The 18,280-nt window shown below is 43.4% G+C and overlaps 1 long non-coding RNA gene across 2 annotated transcripts in view; it reads right to left on the reverse strand.

Annotated features, from left to right (window-relative positions):
* Positions 1-4,485: 4,485 nt before the first annotated feature.
* The window catches only part of LOC108449243, a 49,318-nt gene continuing 35,523 nt past the window's right edge, over positions 4,486-18,280 (reverse strand). For both annotated transcript variants that reach the window (XR_001865398.1, XR_001865397.1), the window contains exon 3: positions 4,486-4,940. This is a non-coding gene — a long non-coding RNA (uncharacterized LOC108449243). The remainder of the gene's footprint in view (positions 4,941-18,280) is intronic.

The following is an 18,280-nucleotide window of genomic DNA, read 5'->3' on the forward strand; positions in this document are numbered from 1 at the left end:
CGCTCCCGCGCCCTCCCGGCCCCCCAGACCAGGGCGGCAGCCGCGTCCCCGGGAGCGCGTTTGCCACAACGTTCCGAGCCTTCATCTCCGTGCTGTGCTCCGGCCAGTCTCGCCCACACGGAGTTACCAAATGAGGTTCGCTGTGCATCCAGCACAGTCCAGAAAAATTCCCACCCCGCGCTGCAAGCTAGAGGTGCTTCGTCGCTTGGTAGCGTTGTTTAAAAGAACAGATTTCAGAGAATCAGGTTGGAACAGACCTCTGAGATCATCGAGTCCCACCCGTGAGCAATCACCTCCATGTAACTAGACCATGGCAGTGAGTGCCACATCCAGGCTTTCCTTAAGCACCTCCAGGGACGGTGACTCCACCGCCTCCCCGGGCAGCCCATTCCAATGTGTAATCTTCCTTTCTGTGAAGAAATTCTTCCTGACGCCCAACCCGAACCTCCCCAGTTAGACATTTTCCCTGTTCCCCCACCATTTCCCCTGTTAGGAATCACATATGCCCTGGTCCTGTACCTAAGGACACGTGGCCAGCAATTCTGAGCTAAAATCCGGAGTCTTGTCAGGGTTTTCTGTAAGATGCATTTGGACAAATAACTCCCAAGTGCAATTTTCAAACTTGCACATGTATTTTCAAAGGTAATTCAACAGAGAGCTGCAACACTGGCTGAGCCCAGTGACAGCAGATCTACCTGCCTTCTGTGAAAACCACAACACTCGTTTTTGGGACCATAAATACATTATTAAACTTTGGGGGCCTGAGTTAAAGTTTTCTGACCTAAGTTTGAACACAAATCACAATACCAATCACATTTCAAAGAAAAATTACCTACTTCCACATCTATTGCAAGAATTATTTAGTTGGTATTTACACAGTATGTAAACAAATAGTATTTTATACCTATCTGTGCACTGTTACTACACAAACTAGAGCAATGGCTCTCACTTTGCACACTAAAGAGGTTTTACTCATCTCTGGTTTTTGCAGTCTTTGGTTTATAGGCCATAGAAGTAGGATGTGCTTGGGAGGGGACTGGCATGAATAAACTCATAAAAGAAAAATTCTGTGAGTTTTTCCCCGAGCATTAATTCAAATTCTCAGGTCTGCTTTCTTTTAAGGATGATTTTGTGTCCACTGAATTCAGAAACAAAGTGGGGGAAAAAAACCCAGAAGAAGGCCTAGTTTCTTGAACTAATCAAGGATTATACCCTTTATTGAGTACAGCACCCCTCATCCTCGCTTCCTCACTCTGTGGTCATAGGAAGTACAGAAAACACCACCACAGACTTAAAGCTGGCCTCCAGCCTTGAAATCTATCTGCAGTTACTGTTTTGTGATACACTGGTTTGTTAGGCCTCCTTTCCCCTTACATGTATTTATAGTCCACAAATCCAGCACATCTGAACTATTGTCTATTCAAAGTCTGATAACATTTTTTTCAATGTGTAATGTGTACCTAGATGAATAAAATACTTCCCAGAGCAAGCAGTGACTGCCAAAGTCATTGTTGCGCACGCCTCCTCCAACGACTGCCACAGGAAGCAGGAGCAAATCCCTGCCTGTGGTCAGGCTGTGCTGGATGCAGACAGCTGAGCTTCAATCGAATTTTCCTCCTCCCTGATGCCCTCTTTGGTTCAGTGTTAAGGATTGCTCTGACATTCCCAGCTTCTTTACATTTCTAGAGGTGTGAATCTGTGCAGAAAAGTTCTGGACCAAAAAATTCATCACCTGCTCTAGAGTTGGGATAAAAGTGGCATAGCAGTGCTCAGGGTGCATGCCTGTCACACCCTCAAATCTGGAGCAGATCAGAGCAGAGTGCTGGTGCGTCTGTGGAGCAAAACCATCTGCTGTGGAGACCATAGCTTGGGTCCTGGCAACAGAACACCCACGGGTGCATGGTGCTGGGCCTGATCTGCCAAGACCTTTCCTTGGCATCTGTCTTTTATCCTCAAATTACCTCAGAGAGGCAAAACATTGTGACACCTGGGTTGCTCAGGTGCCCAGGCTCAAGGAATCTATTGAGATGTTGTAAATCAGCATTTCTGTGTAACTGGTCCTGAGAAATTTGATGAGAAGTATGTGGAAGGGCTGTATTGAGACAGCAAGGTCTGAGTCCTGTTCCTGGAGTTTGCCCCTGGTCATCTTGAGCATGGAGGCTTTAGGAAACCTGTGGCCCACAGCATGAATAAGAGGTAGGCTTGCTAATTATGGCCTAAGGGTCTGCTGAGGAGCAGGGACTTGAATGCAAGGGTCCCAGAGAACCTGACCACCATATTGTATGTTTTTGTGGATGTCCCTTAAAGGATTTGGTGTCTGTAATTTATATTAAATTCTTCATACTCTTTTTAGTTATGTTCAGTTTTCTCTAAAGAAATGGTCATTCAGAGCATCCTCCCTCTGCCGTATGTTTCTTAGGTCCCCTGGTTCCTTGATCTCTCTCTTCCATTTCTCTGTTCTTATGTGTCTCCTCTTTTCCATCTGCATTTTCCTTCAGCAGCACCCATTTCCTGTGGGTTTCATCACCACCCCCACCCTGCTTCCATCTGTTGAAGAGATCAGCCACGAAGTTAACTTGCAATTACACTACCCGTGAAATTACACCAACACTTCCAGTGGCATTACTAAGCGTTAAAGCGAACACCCTGGTGAAATTAATGGGAGAGGGGGGAATTTGCCCCTTGCACAAACGGGTTGTTGGCAACCTCAGGTAGGCAAACCAGCAGATCCTCAGGTATATTGGGGTAGCCTAGAGAGGCAGAGTTGCTTTTCAGCAGCCTAGCTGACACTCTCTGCAGCCTGCATGTGCCATGAGAAGCAGGAAAATACATCAAATGACCAGCCCCAGCTGCAGTCTGCGACTCTGACACCTCTGACAGAGCAATAATGGGAAATGATGGTAATTGCTCTGTTGCAATGGTCAGGTATAGTTCTACCACCTCAGTCTTTTTAACGTGATATTTTCTCTCTCTGCTATGTAATTTAATAGATTTGTCAATGTTTGTGATCTGTGCTTTTTTTTTTTTCCCTCAACACAGAAATGCAGTTTTATAGAAGTCCAGTCTCAGGATTAGGGCAGCAAATTAGAGAAGCAATTTGGGTTCCAAGGTTAGAAGAGCTGCATATGCCAGCAATTTTCACAGTTACTCTTTTTTGTATATTTAATATTGTGTAAATGCAATTTATTCTATAATTTTAATAATACTTTAGTGGATCATTTGGACTGATGTACACAGAATGCTGTGCCATGGTACAAAATGCTATAGCTGCTTCCTCAAGATTATTGTAATAGTTTGAACAACCTAATTAGAAATTAACTGCAAATTTTATAAGTGAATTTCTGAGGTAAGAAGAAAAAAGTTCTCTACTTATCACAAGTACTAACACTTAGCATTTAACTGCTGCATACAGAAGGAAAATAGCTCATGGCTGTTTTTCCATAATGGGTCTGATTTTTCCAGCTTTTTCCGTAACACAGAACCTGCCCCCCTGAGACAGGCCTTTATCCCCAGTTCCAGCTTTATGGGCATAAAACTAAGGTGGAAATCAATATTTATGCACCCAGATGTACTTGGAAGGCCCATTCAGCCCTCAGCAAGGAAAAACTTAGTTGTCTACAAAGTTTTAAGGTGCTAAATGAGACATCTCAGTTTCTGGTATTCTGAGAGCATCTACTGATCAAACAATCCAGAATGCTGAGAACTGGGAGGCTACCCTCGCCTCACCTGGATGGCAGCAGTGGATAGAAAAAACCAGAGGTTTATTGACGGTGGTGGATGGAAGACACCTCCTCCAAGATAAACATGGTTGTGGGAATAACTGCACTTTCTCCTTGCATGTTGAAAGCCTTGTCCTGTCCTTTGTGCCTGGTCCCTGGAGCACTCACACCTGGACTGCACAGTGCCCGTGAATCGCAAGGATGACATTTCTTCCCCTAGGGAATATGGACAGGTGATTCCTCCCACACTTCGCTTTCTGTAGGAAGTGCACAGACAAGAGCAGTACATGGCAGCAGGGAGTGCATTACACGCTTTCAGAATATGCCGTGGCTGTGTCAATGCTGAAGGTGACCCAGGCATATCCCAATCAGCTTTTAGGTAATTCAGACAGGGATACCAAGGTAGCTTGAGCAGTGTGGTGCCTTCCACAGAGCACCAGACCCGCTGGAGAAGCTGGGCAGATTTGCGGCCAGCGGATACAGAGCTCTGTTGTGGGGATTACACTGCTCCCTTCCTCAAGGCTAGATGTTGTAAAGCTGATTCAGGTGACCTAAAGCTGACTCTTTAACCGTATTGTGACCATTCACTAACACAAAACAAGGCAGGAGAGTCAAAAAAAGGCAGATGGGTGCCCTCATGTAAAACTGGGGGGCTGGAGAAAGGCACAATATCTAATCATCGGCTCTAGACTAGGATTAAGAGTAAAAAGCCAGTGGGACTTGCAGTCTTTTTTTTTTTTATTATTTTAAAGAGGTAAACAACTGCTTCAATTTTATGAGGATTTCTGATGGAATATTGTCCATAAACCTACAGTATTTTCTGTGTTCTTTTGAGGCAAACCTGGCTCCAGGTCTTCATTTCACCAGTGTATCATTCTGGAAGATGAGAATGCTGTCTGGGCAGAGGCAGTAAGAGATTCCATTTCTAAACCATGTTCTTGAAGTACAAGAATAGATAGCCCTCACACTAACTGAGCAAGATCTTGCTTTTTCTGTGTTTCATTTTCTAAAATACCTTAATAGGAGGGAAAGCATAAACCCCATATTTGCTCCAAGATAACAGAAATCCCACAGTCATCATCTATTGTACAGTTCTGTTTTCTAGGGACTGGAAATAATATCATAACACTTACAAGAGGCAGCATAAAGTCCAGGAAATTGCAGAATGTATTCCAATATCTTCAGGTTCTGCAAAGGCTTCTTTTTCTTTCCTTTGACGAGCTGTAAGAAAAAGAGAAAGTCATCAAGAGTCACCAGCTCTCCCACCTGTGGGGCAGAAGCCTTCATCCATGAGAAGCACCACCCAGTTATTATCATCACAACTTGACAAAATGCGTCCAAGCACTGTTTAAACTGCCCCTCGTGAAGATCTAGGGAGACAGTGGTCAAGGAAGTACTTGGTAATTCTCCATTTTGACAGGAAGAAATGGCTAGAGGAAAAATATGCTTTTCTGGATCTGAAGACTCTTAGTTTTGGTGGCTTTCTACATGGACGATTTTAATCCTAACGTATTTTTTTCTTTATTAACAAACAAAAATGGCAGAATAATAGGTAACTCCTATTAAAAAATTCCCAGGGGAGGCAAACACTGCTTATAATGGAGTTATTGCTGCAACCTTAATTAGGGCATGGTGCCAAATACCTCTGTGATGAAAAACAAATCGATGTAATGATGCTTTCCCATTACCTTTTTTGGAGTAATTAAATGTCACAACATATTTTGCATACTTCCTACTGGGGACCAGGGCATATGGGACTGATTTACAGCAGAAGTCAAAAGGATTTTCCTTAAAATCAGTGCAGGTAGACAGCTAGCTGCTGGAACTGAAAGTTAAAATATATTTTAATCTTCTAATGACAGCAAAGGGTGAAGCACCTATTGACTGTAAAATTTCAAATACAGTGTAGAATCCGACTAGATTAACAAAGTATATTTACTTCCCTTTTTCACCTAAACAGTCATTGTTTCACCCAAGCTGAAACTGCTCTGGAAATTCAAATCCTGTCATTTAGTTTTGTGCTCTAAGATCCTGCATGTTTAAAGAGATTTATGTCCACACACACTGACAGCTGAAGAATCCACCTCTGTTGAATTCAGTAGGCTTTTCACTGGCTTTCTTTCAGCAGGTCACATCCTGAGCATCTTACTCACTTTTTCCTCTATCTGCACTCAGGCATGCTTTCAGAGGGGTTTATCCAACACAAGGGCCAATTAAATACTGAGCAAACAGTTCAGAATTTGGCTGCTTTTATAAATAGTGATTCAAAGGTTTGATTTAGCTACAGATGAGCCTGAGCCACAAAAAAAATTGCATCTGGATCCTAACTGTGTCAACTCCCATGGCAGAGATTTTTTTTCCCAGCCAAAGCTTGGCCTGAAAGTTCATGCAGAAAGACAAACTGTGAATCAGAAGCCTGCACCAGTGCCCCGGGTGAAGTGCGTACCAAGATAGCCTGCAGCCACATGCCAGCTCGCCATTGACCTTTTATCTGCATAAATAGTTGTGACCTTTGGGCTGCTCAAATTAGTGCGAACTGCTCGAGCAGGCAAGTATCACAGCCCTCTGTTGCTTAGGCTGCATCTCTTTGCCTCTTCCCTCTCGTGCCATCTCCTTCGCTGGGCAATGAAGGCAGGTAGGGGCATGGGACAGCTTTCTTGCCTCTGGGGACATCCTGTGCCTCGGAGGAAATCCACAACTGGCTGGGTAAGACTGTACTAAAGCCTCATCACATCAACTCAGTGACACAGAGAAGACCAAGTTAAGGAGCTGACAATCCTCCTTTGGACTGATACTTTTCTATAGGGCACAAGAAACCTTCTTCTTGCTGTGCCTCTCGTTATCTTTCATTACATTTAAAATAAGTCCTAAGAGTTTTAAATTCAAAAGAGATAAGTTGTTAACAAAATAGTTATTCTTTTGCTCAGCCTCAAAGTGAGTTGTTTTTCTTAAAAACAAAAGGTAGATCACTAAACCACTCTGATCTACCTCTTATTCACTGGACTGTATGCTGTAAAGGGTTTAATGCCCATTATTTTCTCAGTGGACCAGAGCTAGCATGCTCTCTCATGTAAATAAACATTTAGTCCTATTTCAAAATGCATCACTTGTGTCCCTGAAACCACAGCAGTTTTAGTTATTTTTGGAAATAGGTATTTGCACAGTTTTACAAGCACATTTTTTCCAATTGTTTAGAAAAGGTCCTTCAGTTGCTTAATGACAATATTGACTAGGCCTGAGGGGAAGAAAAAATGAGTGGGGTATTTTTAAGGACATAAAGCAGGAAAAGAATACAAACATTTTCAAGGTTCTCCAAGACACTGACTGCACAGACACATTTCAAAGGGAGGTTACTATCCCTGAAATTCTCTCCAAAGCTCTTTTTTTTCTGATTTCCTTTACCCAGAGCTTTTTTCTTTTTGTCTGTTTCAGTCATGGGCTACCAGATCCCAAGTGTATTTTTCCACATGGTGTACATTGTCTACATGATGCTGTAAAAATTCAGTTGACTCTTATTATACATTCTGGAGACATTTTTAATTGCACCAAGGAAAACTGTTGGGCAGGTAGTGAGACACCTAATAAGTAGTCGCTAATCCCCATATTTTTAAAACTAAATTTGAGGGAGCCATCCCGCAGGTAAGAGTGGGAGCTGCATGCTGAGGCACGTGCCTGCTGCCTTTGGCAGATGTGTTGGAAGGGAACTAATTGTTCTGCTGCATCACGTCCTTCAGCTCTGCAGCGAAGTCTAACCCACAGCTGTCTGGGTGAGCTGAATTTCACCCCACATTTCAGGAATATCTGCTTGCTGGAAGGGCTGCTGCATCACCCATATGGTACTTGGTCAGCCACCCAAAAATTAAGCATCCTGCCTCACTCCCAGAAGGATGGTATGGACAAGTGCCACAAGTTCTGAGAATGAATCGCGAGGGTGCAAGACCTGCAGATGCATCCTTGTGCTGTGCAGTTGGAGGGGGTGCAGTTGGAGGGTAAGGGTTTCTCACTCCTATTTCCATGAGCAGTTCCCTAGAAACAAGACCTGGTGACTCTCAAGGTTCATTGCCAAATTACAGCATCTCCCTCTTTAGTTACACCTGAGAAAGGGCATTTATGTTTCACCAGAGAAGCAAACGAAGGCAGGGCTGGGAGGGCTGGTCTGCATCCCTCTCCTCCAGAGCCATGGAGCCCCTTATGCACAAGCTGTGCTACAGCTGCAGAAAGGAAAAAATGTGGGCTACCCTTGCTGAAACATTGGCAGCACATCGCTGTTTACAACTGGAATTTTTGCTGCAGGCTTTTACCAATGACAACTTAGGACAGGAATAGGAAACTTCACATGATGATGAGGTCAACTTTTTTTCGCTTGTCCAGTGCCCCTAGATGAACACAAAGCTGCTGAAGTTAGGATTTATGATTGCTTGCAAAAAATTGAGCTTGAGCCATGAATTTTAGCTGGCTCTTTTGTGTTATCTTTTATAGCACTTCCAGCAGCATACTTATTTAAAACTTTTAAAAGCAATTTGGGTTGCTTTCCTTTGGTCCTCATTTCTGCTCCCCCACTCAATTATCTGTGCCTGTCCAGGAGCAATTTTAAGTTGACCCATTCTCAAGTAAATGAGAGGGCACTGCGTGTGTTTGCAAAGCATGTTTAACTTGTGTCTTTCATCTGTGAGTAATATTAAATCTATTGAACTACATAAATAAGTAATTCACCTACAAACCTGACAAACCGACAGTAATTTCTTCCTCTCAGAGTTTACAGCTCACAGGTATCTTTTTTAATGGTTTCATTTCCTTTTGTGTACCTGGAGATAAAACCAGTGAGCTAGACAATCGTGCAGAAGAGGGAAGGCTGCTTGGCTGTTCTTCTCTGCCCCCATCCCACTACAATCAACATACATAAACATGCATAAAAACATAGAGTGAGAATAAAATAACCACTTTGAGTGTCACTTCCGCTGTCGTGGTTTCTGCATGAGAAGTAGACTCCAGCTCGGCCTCCTGGTTTGGATAACAGCCCTGTAAAATAATTTCTAGCAAGAGACTAGAGGTCTGGTTTTGTTCTCATGCAAATGAAATTAGTGGAATTATATAAGCATAAAATCAGGGACAAATGAGAGGAAACTCTTATTTGCTCTTTTGTATTTTTATGGAGTTGGGCTCCTTACACACAAGCAATGCTCTTGTAAGAGTTGGAAGGTGGGTTGACAGGCACCTGGGCTTGGGATGACCACAGCACTTCAGCCTTGCAAGCCATGTGAGGCACGCACACATCTGGCTGTCGGAGGGGGGCTTGAAACAAAATAAACTCTCCAAACCAGGAAGCCCCTTGGAGCTAAATAAGAGGAAACACTAAATGCAGGGGGTCTAGATGAAATCCCATCCCCTCTCCACCTTGTCCAGGTGCCTATATCAAAGCTGTAGGAAAGGATGTCCTTCTGGCCAGGAATCCTTTCCTAAAAATAATTGTGTAGGACCTCTCTTTGGAAGCAATGATGGGAGGTTTTTCCTTAGAATCCACCCCAGCACCACTTCAGGCTGTGTGCTGTGCTGGTACTGGGCTAAGGCTCTTTATCCGTGGGAATTCTCCTCCCTCCACCATTAGCTGCATATGTAAAACCCTGCATAAGCCATTGTAGTCTCTGGGTTCTGGGGGTGGAGAGTGGAATGGAAGAAATCTTGTAGCAGAATATATTTAGCTTCCATCTCTTCCAGGATGCTCCTTCACACCTCCCAGTTAAGTGCATCCAGCCCTGTACTGAGCCATGAAATGCAGAAGAACCAGCAGAGCTTTCTGCCTCATTGAAGGGGCTCAGATTTATGCTTCAATAAAGCAGCCTCAGTACCTAAAACATAAAAGGGACCCCCCAAGTTATTTGAAAAAAGACATTTTAAACAACCTAGGTTGGTTCCTAATGCTATTCAGCCATACTGAAAATAAAATTTCATGCCTGTTCAGAACTCAAAAATGGGATCAAGATTATTGGCTGAAAGGGCAGAAATCACATTAACTGAGCTGTCTTTTGCCTGCGATGTTTGGTCTTTGGTGTTTTTCATTTACCAATGCTGCAGAACTTATTACTTGTCCTTAAGGAGTGCTACTGTAGGCAGGGAGTAACCAGCTCATGGTTATCTGCTGTGATCAAAACCCTGGGAGTTTGAAATGGACGTTATTCATTGCCGCCACTCTGACTGAGGCCATTTCATATGGAAACAATTAAGAGGCAAAAAGCATATCATAACAAAGGAATGAGAAGGAAGATCAGGAAATACAAGCAGATTGGATCATTCTCTAAAAACGAATACAGTATTTACTGTTGGTGAATATAATAAATCTAAGACTTGAATTACCACAGGACAGCACACAGGACTCTGAATTGCAGATTTTCTTATGCAGCCTAAGAGGAAATAGTTAAGATTAATGGTGAATGTAAAATTTAGCTCTAGAACAGAACAAAATATAACTTATTTCATATGTGTGCAGAATGCAGTCTGAAAATAATGTGTTTAAAAAGTGGTCACAATGGGAAATTACAAAGCAATGAAAAGCAAAGAGGAAATAAAAAAATATGGTCCATGAGCATTTCCTTAAAAGCAAGGGGAAAATCTAAATGGACATTGAAGAGCATCCATAGTGATTTGCACATCTTCTTGAGACCAATGTAAATGCAGACGGACACAGAAAAGGGCTGAAGAACAAAATCTCTTTCTAAGAGGTGTTTACTCTTACAGGCAGTAAAAACCCAGGGGGAGGGTTTTTCCCCCACTGCTATCAGAGAACAAGTGAGGCAGTTACTGGAAAGCATATACCATAATAAAGAATTCTGAAACACCATTTAATATTTCTGTCTGGCTGAGTAATTAAATGAACAGATTTTCAGCTAAGCGATATGAGATAGACAAGACACTGTCAGTCATGCACAGCTGGGGGCCAGGATGTCCATGTCCCTCAATTCCTAAAATAGTCATCGGTACTTAGAGAAAAGTTTGGAAATCACTTCCAGTAGCTACCAACACTAGGTCTCCTAGTGCCGTACTGCCATGCCCTGGTGCTGTATGCACACTCACACACCAGTTTTCAGTATGTCACAACCTTGGGTGAATTTAACATAAACTTGTACTGTTAGGTGATAGCAAACTGCCATCCAACTGCTCCTTCTTGACCACTGCCTAGGAGACTAATTTCTATTGCTGGTGAAATCAATCTGAGTTTTATGACTGGCCTCACTGGAGCCAGGATTTGGCTTAGTGTCTGGATGTAAGCAGCTAATGGTTTTTCTGACAACAGCTCAGAGATGGTGTAAGTCAAAGCAGAAATATTTAATGCCTTGAGACTGGCAGAACATCCATTCATGCTCTTGGCTTACCTGTCAAAAGAGATACCAGGTATTGATGCCTTCATTCCTGTTCAAACACCCTGCTTTCCTCCTTAAATAACAGTAATGCTTAAGTGGGAGTCACCTCGCTTCTTCAGAAAGCTGAGAACCGTGCAAACACCCACTAAAACTGGCCAACATACACTGAGCAAAGGATTGGTTGAGAAAGCACCTGAACCTCTGAATGGGACACCACAGAGCCAGCCTAGTGCCTCCACTGTCATCGTCCATCATCCTGCCCTCCCTCCGCTCCCCTCACACCTCCATGACTCGTCACAGCCTGTGACAATCCGTGTCCCACTTGTCTGAAGGTACCAGAGCTTCAGAAAGCTGTGCTGCCAGGCTGGGTGGCATTGGCCCGCAGCGCTCTCCCTCCAGCTGCTTCTCCCTTGCTGGAGCATCCCTTGGAGGCAGCGAGCACACCTTCTTCACTTCCTGCTGCTCATCCCCAAGCCACCAGCTTTGATCACTCAGGCAACCACTAAGGCTGCCACCTGCAAACCCAAGTGATTTCCAGTCCTTTCCCAACTTTGGCTACTGCTTTTGCCTAAGCAGTAGTGAAGTGGAGCATGGTAGGAGGCAGGCAGTTGGGAGAAGGGGTAGTCCCATGCAGGATGTGAGCTTCATGCATCTACTGGCTGGACACAGAAAGCAGAGGCTGCAGAACAAGTAATCCTGGGCGCCGTTGGCGTTTTAGAAAGAGCTACATACATGACACAGTTTCTCCAGAAGTTCCCTTTAAATAGTAACATTTCTGCCCATTTGTATTCACAGGTCTTACAGTTCTATTTTTAATTGGAATGTAGGTGTTCATGAACAGTGGGTGTGAGACTGACAGCCCTAGACCAGAGCTCTCCATTTGCAGAATAACTGCTGCATTGACTGCTATGCTGCAAACTCCTGTAATGGAAATACCAAGGACTGAGAGGGTCTTCCCATCCCTGTGCTTATTTTGCTTTTGTCCTTGCAGCTGAAGCTGCCCCAAAGGGTACCAGCAACTAAGATGGGCTGTGGATGTTTGTGTGTCCACATGCATGTTCAAACACTTGCTAGAACAGGCACAAGATTATCAATCCTTCCAGACAGTAATTGCTTTTGAGCCTTAGCAATTCATTTGGATTTTGTACTCCATTGCCATAGAAGTAGCTTTTCACGTGACTTCTTGAGTTCTCCAAGACATCCTTAAGCAATATGTTTAGGTCTCTTTTTTTTTTTAATTTGCTAACTTTTTGTTCTTAAATATAAACAGCTCAGGCTCAGGTACTTGTACCCAGCTTTGGAAATACCAAAGGCTCTTACCAGTTTTCAGAGAACCCTGAAGTACACTGTTGTGCATAGCTCAGGTAGCTTATGCCTCTAACCATCATTTAATAGATGATTCTAAAATTGAGAATAATCATGTTGCGCTTCTGATACTTTTTCCCACTCCAGCCCACTCAGAAAAACCTTCTGAAAGAAAACTCCATGGCACAATCCCTTTACCTGTCCCCTGAGCCATCTATTCTGCACACAACAAGGTCAGGAGTAGAGCCAATACCGATACCTTCCCTTTCTTGAGGCATGCCAGGTGTATTACTGAATTAAGGGAGTTCCTATATTTTCCTCCAAGATTATAGGCATGCAATTTCCAGCTATTTCTCTAAACCCTCCAGTCCTCATATGTTAATGTGCTTTGGCTTTTGTTTCAAGTTATTAGGAAGGAATCTTCTTTATCCTAAATTTTTTTTCTTTGCTTCCTTTGAATAATTAAGGGTCAAGTTATAATTTTCTCTTTCCGTCTCTAGGCTTGTGTAGAGAAGAGCGAAATTCTTTTCATTTTTGTCATTTCCTGCCCCCTCCCCCAGCCCTCTGGAATGGTGTTGTTAATGTGCTATGCTTGTATGCTCAGCCCTCTGCTGTCTTAAGCATTGCTTTTTCCTTGCAAAACTAGAAGCGGATCAAAGCATCATGCCAATTCTGAATGCAAGAGAAAGCATAGGCAGAAGCTGCCTGACACAGAGTTCCTCTGAATGTAGCATCTCTCTGCCAGATCAGAGGTCATGGTCAGGCAACAAAAACTAGAAGACACCAGTACCTTGGCCCTGCCTTTCCATGCTCCACCTGGGAAATCTGATTTCTGAGCTTTGTTTGCTTTCACAGAATTAGAAATGTCTGTTATACAGACAGAAATTCTGTTATAAAATGAATATAAATGCTGTTATGCAAAAAGATCAGGCCCAAGGCTCTTAACTAACTGGGAGCCCAAAGACTAGATTTGGGATGATCCAAGGCCTGCCCCTGCAGAGAAAGTATGTATGTATGCAAAACAGCAACACAGCCTCTTGCTGCGAGGTCATCTAAGGCTTCTTGTTTGCTCTCCTGATTTTATGGTGGGATCTTTTGTGATGAGGTTCAGCCCTGCCTTCCTACTGTTCATTTTTTTAAAGTACTTTTGCAGTAGTCAGTTCTCTGAAGTGCCATTCTCTTTCCTTTGAATTGACTGAGAATCTGGGTTAAAGTGACTGACTGATGTGACAACAAAGAAGGGAATGTCATCAGGTCCAAAGGATTTGATATGCTGTTGGTTATAAAATGTACTCGGACAGCCCAAGTTCTGTGCCAGATTAATATTTGATGTCATGGGACTTGACTGGCTGTAACTGAAAGAGCTGGGGCTGTTGTTGGGAAAATGGCCATCTCCCTTTCAGGGGAAAGTTGGGACTCATAGGAGCTGACAGCCTGACAGTCCAATCTTCCATTCACCCATAAGCACCAGTCAGAGTGAGCAGTGACAATGCAAGTTTCCCCATATTTAATTCACTGATGGGTCAAATTCTCTTTGTAACCCCTAAGTATTGTGCATACTTTCTATTATCAGCCAGAACTTTCCTTCTTCCCACAGTTTAGAGCGTATCAGTGCATGGTTCCTCTTGACAGTAGCCACTCCCTCTCTCTCCCTTCTCCCTCCTCCCTCCCAGCCATCCCCACCTCTCCCAGTGCCTGTGGCAGCAGCCGTAGCCTGCTTTCTCTGGGTGAGACACCACCACCTGCACCGTCCTGCCTCGGGCTCCTCTGCCATTCAGTAGTGGCAGGCACTGTTTAGTCACGGTCACAGCGACAGCGACCCATACAGCAGCTGAAGGGAAGCTGGAAGGGTGCATGCCCCCTTGGTGTAAGGGCCCCAAACCAGGCTCTGTGGGGAGGATCCCAAGCCAGTATCCACTCTCAGCACCAGCCTTTCAACACCAGGAAGATTCTGGCTTGATGCCTTGCAGCACTGTGCTGGGCAGCACAGAGTGCAGGGAGAGTCACACAGGAGGACAGAATTTTCTCTGAGTAATTTGCTACCATTATTTGTTGAGAGTCATAAAAACAGCACCTAGGATGCAGGTGTGTAACTCTGGCCCTATCTGTGTATGTGTGAGGCCCCCCTACATGGTCCATGCAGCTGCACAGTAGTCCAATATGCTCAGAAATCCTAAACTCTCTCACATAAGGAGAAAACAACTTGGGGCTGCATCATCAACACTTTCCAAAAATGGCCCTGTTTTGTCTGTCTGCTGATCCTTAACTTACCCAAAAATCTCTCAGCTAATGAGGACCACGTGCCAGTCACACTTCATTTAAAAGAGGGGGGGGAAGGAAGTTGGTGTTGTGGCATGTAGATATTAAAAAAAATAAATCAAATAAAACTTGGCATTGTAAATGGAAATCAATGGACTGCAAAATTGTATTTGTTCTAGCTGGATAGAGTACTTGCCGAGTTCCAAGCTGTTTGTCCCTTTCTGAGGAGGGAAGGGGTCTGCACCATTTGTACTGTAAATGCAAGGCTGTTGTGAAGAGGGACTTGAACCTTTCCACCTTCAAAACGGTTTATGCATACAAGAAAAAATTAATCTCACAACATCCCATGAGACACAAATCCTAGCCCTTATTTAGAGAGGGAATGAAGGGAGAGTGGGTATTTTGTCTGAAGCCATGAAGCAAATCTCTGTTAGAAGTGAAATGCTTGGCTTCTGGTCTTATACTGAGAAATTCTGACTATGTCCCTCTTAAAATTCTTTCAGTATCTACAAACTGCAGGCAACATAGTATCTGAACCATAATAATTCATGATAAAGCACTGTAGTGGCTAGCAGGTACACCACTGACCTGCGACTCCATGTGACCTTGGCTAGCTGTCACTTTCAGCTCAGGATACCTGAAGGTGTCACAGTGGACAGTGTTGCATCTCATCTGCACTATGCTCAACTGCTGCTTTTCTGAAAATCTGATTCTTGATCTTTAATAAATCCTAAGAAAGCTATATTTGACCTAAAACTCCACTCAACTAAAATATTTATATATTACCTCATGAAACACACAAAAGTATTCCTGTTATGAACAGCCCATTATCACCAACATATCTATGACATCTGCATTTGTCTTCTTCCCTATTCTATTAATAATGATTGTTATTTATATTAGACACAAAAACAAATAGCATTTCTTACACTTTCTCACAAAACCTACGTTGTTCTAAGGAATTTTATCAGACTGACTTGCATTGGTCAAAAGCCCTCCGAAACAGTTTTCTATGTAAAGTCCTGACAATTGAAGATTTCGTTTCATTTCCAAAGATTGTGATGTTTTAAATTCATCACCTTGAGGATGAGAAGCCAATCAAATGAACCTTGCAAGGCTGAAGGAGGTTGTTTTCAGACTTGAGAGGGTACTGGGTAGGAAGACTCGCAACCAAACTAAGACCTGACAACAGGGTAAAGTGAAAGCTAAAAAGAGGAGACAGTTGTTAATGATCACATCCTTTTCTGCTCTGTCCTAGCAGGTCATGCTTGAGATTAGAACAAGGCAGTAAAAGATTATTAGGGCAAAGAACCTGGAATTTGCGACTTTTGGCACCATGGCCAGCGCTCTGCAGGAGAAGCCTGTTCATGCCACCCCCAGGACTGTCCTACCAAAGGGTTGTGTCTTCTAAAACCGTTCTCAAAAAATTTTAACTGTATGGAGTATGCTATGCAAAGCAGTTATCAAAAAATAGATACCAGCTCTGTCCTTGATATTAAATAGGATCATTTGGATTACTGCAATCAAATATTAAAAAAAAAGCATTCATTATGAATGTGAATTTACATCCCTTCAATTGTAGAAAGGATCAGAAGAATATCTCATTTAAAATTAGCATTCTTTAAGTAAGACTTAAAAATTGAATTGATTGGAGAATAATAGCCTATCCAACTCTTTGCTGCCTTCAACTCTCTTTAAAATCAGAACTTTCTCTTAAGAAATATATAAACCGTTATTATTTTCAGCCCATATCAGTTATGCAGCCCCAATCAGTTTGGGGTGAGAGTTATTTTGGGTTGGTTCCATTGGGATGAGAATGCTGATGGAGTTGGTAATTCCTCATATCAGTGCTCTTGATTAACACCGAATGCACAAAGCTCTTTGTCCTTGAACTTTTAAAACCAAGGCCAAACAAGAAGGAAGAAGATTGTTTGCAATTCTATGTGTCTTTTTCTTGAAAGCACTGGGCCCAAAATCCCTCTCTCAGATTTTGTTTGGGGTCACACTGCTGAGGCCTCCTCCAGCTACACCTGAGCCTGTTTGGCTCTCTTGTCTTTCTGCCTCTCTTCCACCTTTCAAGGAAATTGTTGCCTTCAAGCTGATCTCTACCTGAATGGGTAGATTAGTCCCAAACCTCCCTGCTGCTGGGTTCACATTCCTGAAGAGCCTTACAGGGAGCCTTCGAAGCCCCAATTGTTTCAGTGATCTATTAAGACAAAGAATGGTTAATACCCTAAACTCGATCATCACTGTTGTAGGTGCTGTCCCACCACCACTGCCACTTCCCAAGACTGTAACCAGAGAGCTCAGGCTCCAGGATCAGCCAGCCCAGCACCAGGGCTTCCCCACATTTTATACGCCGCTCTGGCATTGCCAGAGCAAGATGTATTAGGCCATGGGAACTACTTGGGGCTTGGCTTTGCTGCTTCTTCTATGATCATGACTTTGAACTAATATTCTTTGTGACGGCTTTTTGTCCATCTACAACTTCCTGGTATTCACAGCTAGATATTGCACTGGAAATGCTGTTTATTAGGAACCTACCTAAGGCTCCTGGGTGCCCAGATGCCATTTTCCATGAACTTGGGCACTCCTCAACACTGCCATCCTTGCACTGTGCTGTCCAGGCTGGGGACAAAGCTTTTAACTGCCCTAGGGACAAAAAAAAGGAATTTCTTTTCTTCTTCAGAGGCTACATAGAGAGAAATGTGTGTTATTATGGTAAAGGAAAAGGCTATTTGCAATGAATGGACAAGCTCTGTCTGTCAGCATAAAATGTTCATAGAGTGGATGCTGAAGCCAAGGCAGATTATTTCTAGGGGATCATAGTCCTTCTTTATTCAGTGGGGTTTTTACCCAGTTTCTTGTCTGTTAGCAAACTAGTTTCCCTAATATTTCAGAGGAAATGTGCTGAATGGCAGATCACAGGCCAGTCACTCAACTGATGTTGGCTGACATCTGTACAATAAACCAAACCAAGTGATCTTTGGCCCTAGTGGAAGCAAAAGTCAACCATATGTACACAATATATATGCACACAGAAAGCAGCAAAAAAAACCGCACAACCAAACTCAGGCCAAACCACTCCAAAGATTATAAGTAACTAAGCAGAACAAAGGTCTATCCCTAAATGCTAAAGATCAACATAAGGGTTTTTTTATGGCTGATAACATACCATGCCCCACTGTTAAGGAATTTTTATAGCTGAACAAAACCTGACAATCAGTTTTTATGTAGCACATCTCATAAAAAAAATGGGAAAGTACTCTACTGAGAAGGTCAATATTGTTATCTCTGTTCCTCGGAAAGCTGAGCAGCAGAGTGGAGGTAAAGGTGCCTAAGGAGCCTTACATAGAAGGCTGTAGGAGTGCAAAAGACTTCTCCATCCAACAGCAGAAGTACGGAAGGGCCAACTGTACTTTACTTACGTGGTTACACCCACTACCCCGTTTGCAGTAGGAATCTTTCCCAAACACTGCAAACACTGATACAGCTCCACCGACTGCGCCAGGAGCGCCTGTGGCAGCCAGGGCCACCCCTACGCCAGGGGACAGGCAGACGAAGGAGTTCCTGCGCTGTCAGCCGGAGTATGAAATTACAGCACTTCAGCTGCTTTGCGGGAGCAGCCTGCGCGGGCCCGGC

The sequence above is a fragment of the Corvus brachyrhynchos genome, unplaced genomic scaffold (genome assembly GCF_000691975.1).
Source record: "Corvus brachyrhynchos isolate BGI_N302 unplaced genomic scaffold, ASM69197v1 scaffold258, whole genome shotgun sequence".
In the NCBI taxonomy this organism is placed as follows: domain Eukaryota; kingdom Metazoa; phylum Chordata; class Aves; order Passeriformes; family Corvidae; genus Corvus; species Corvus brachyrhynchos.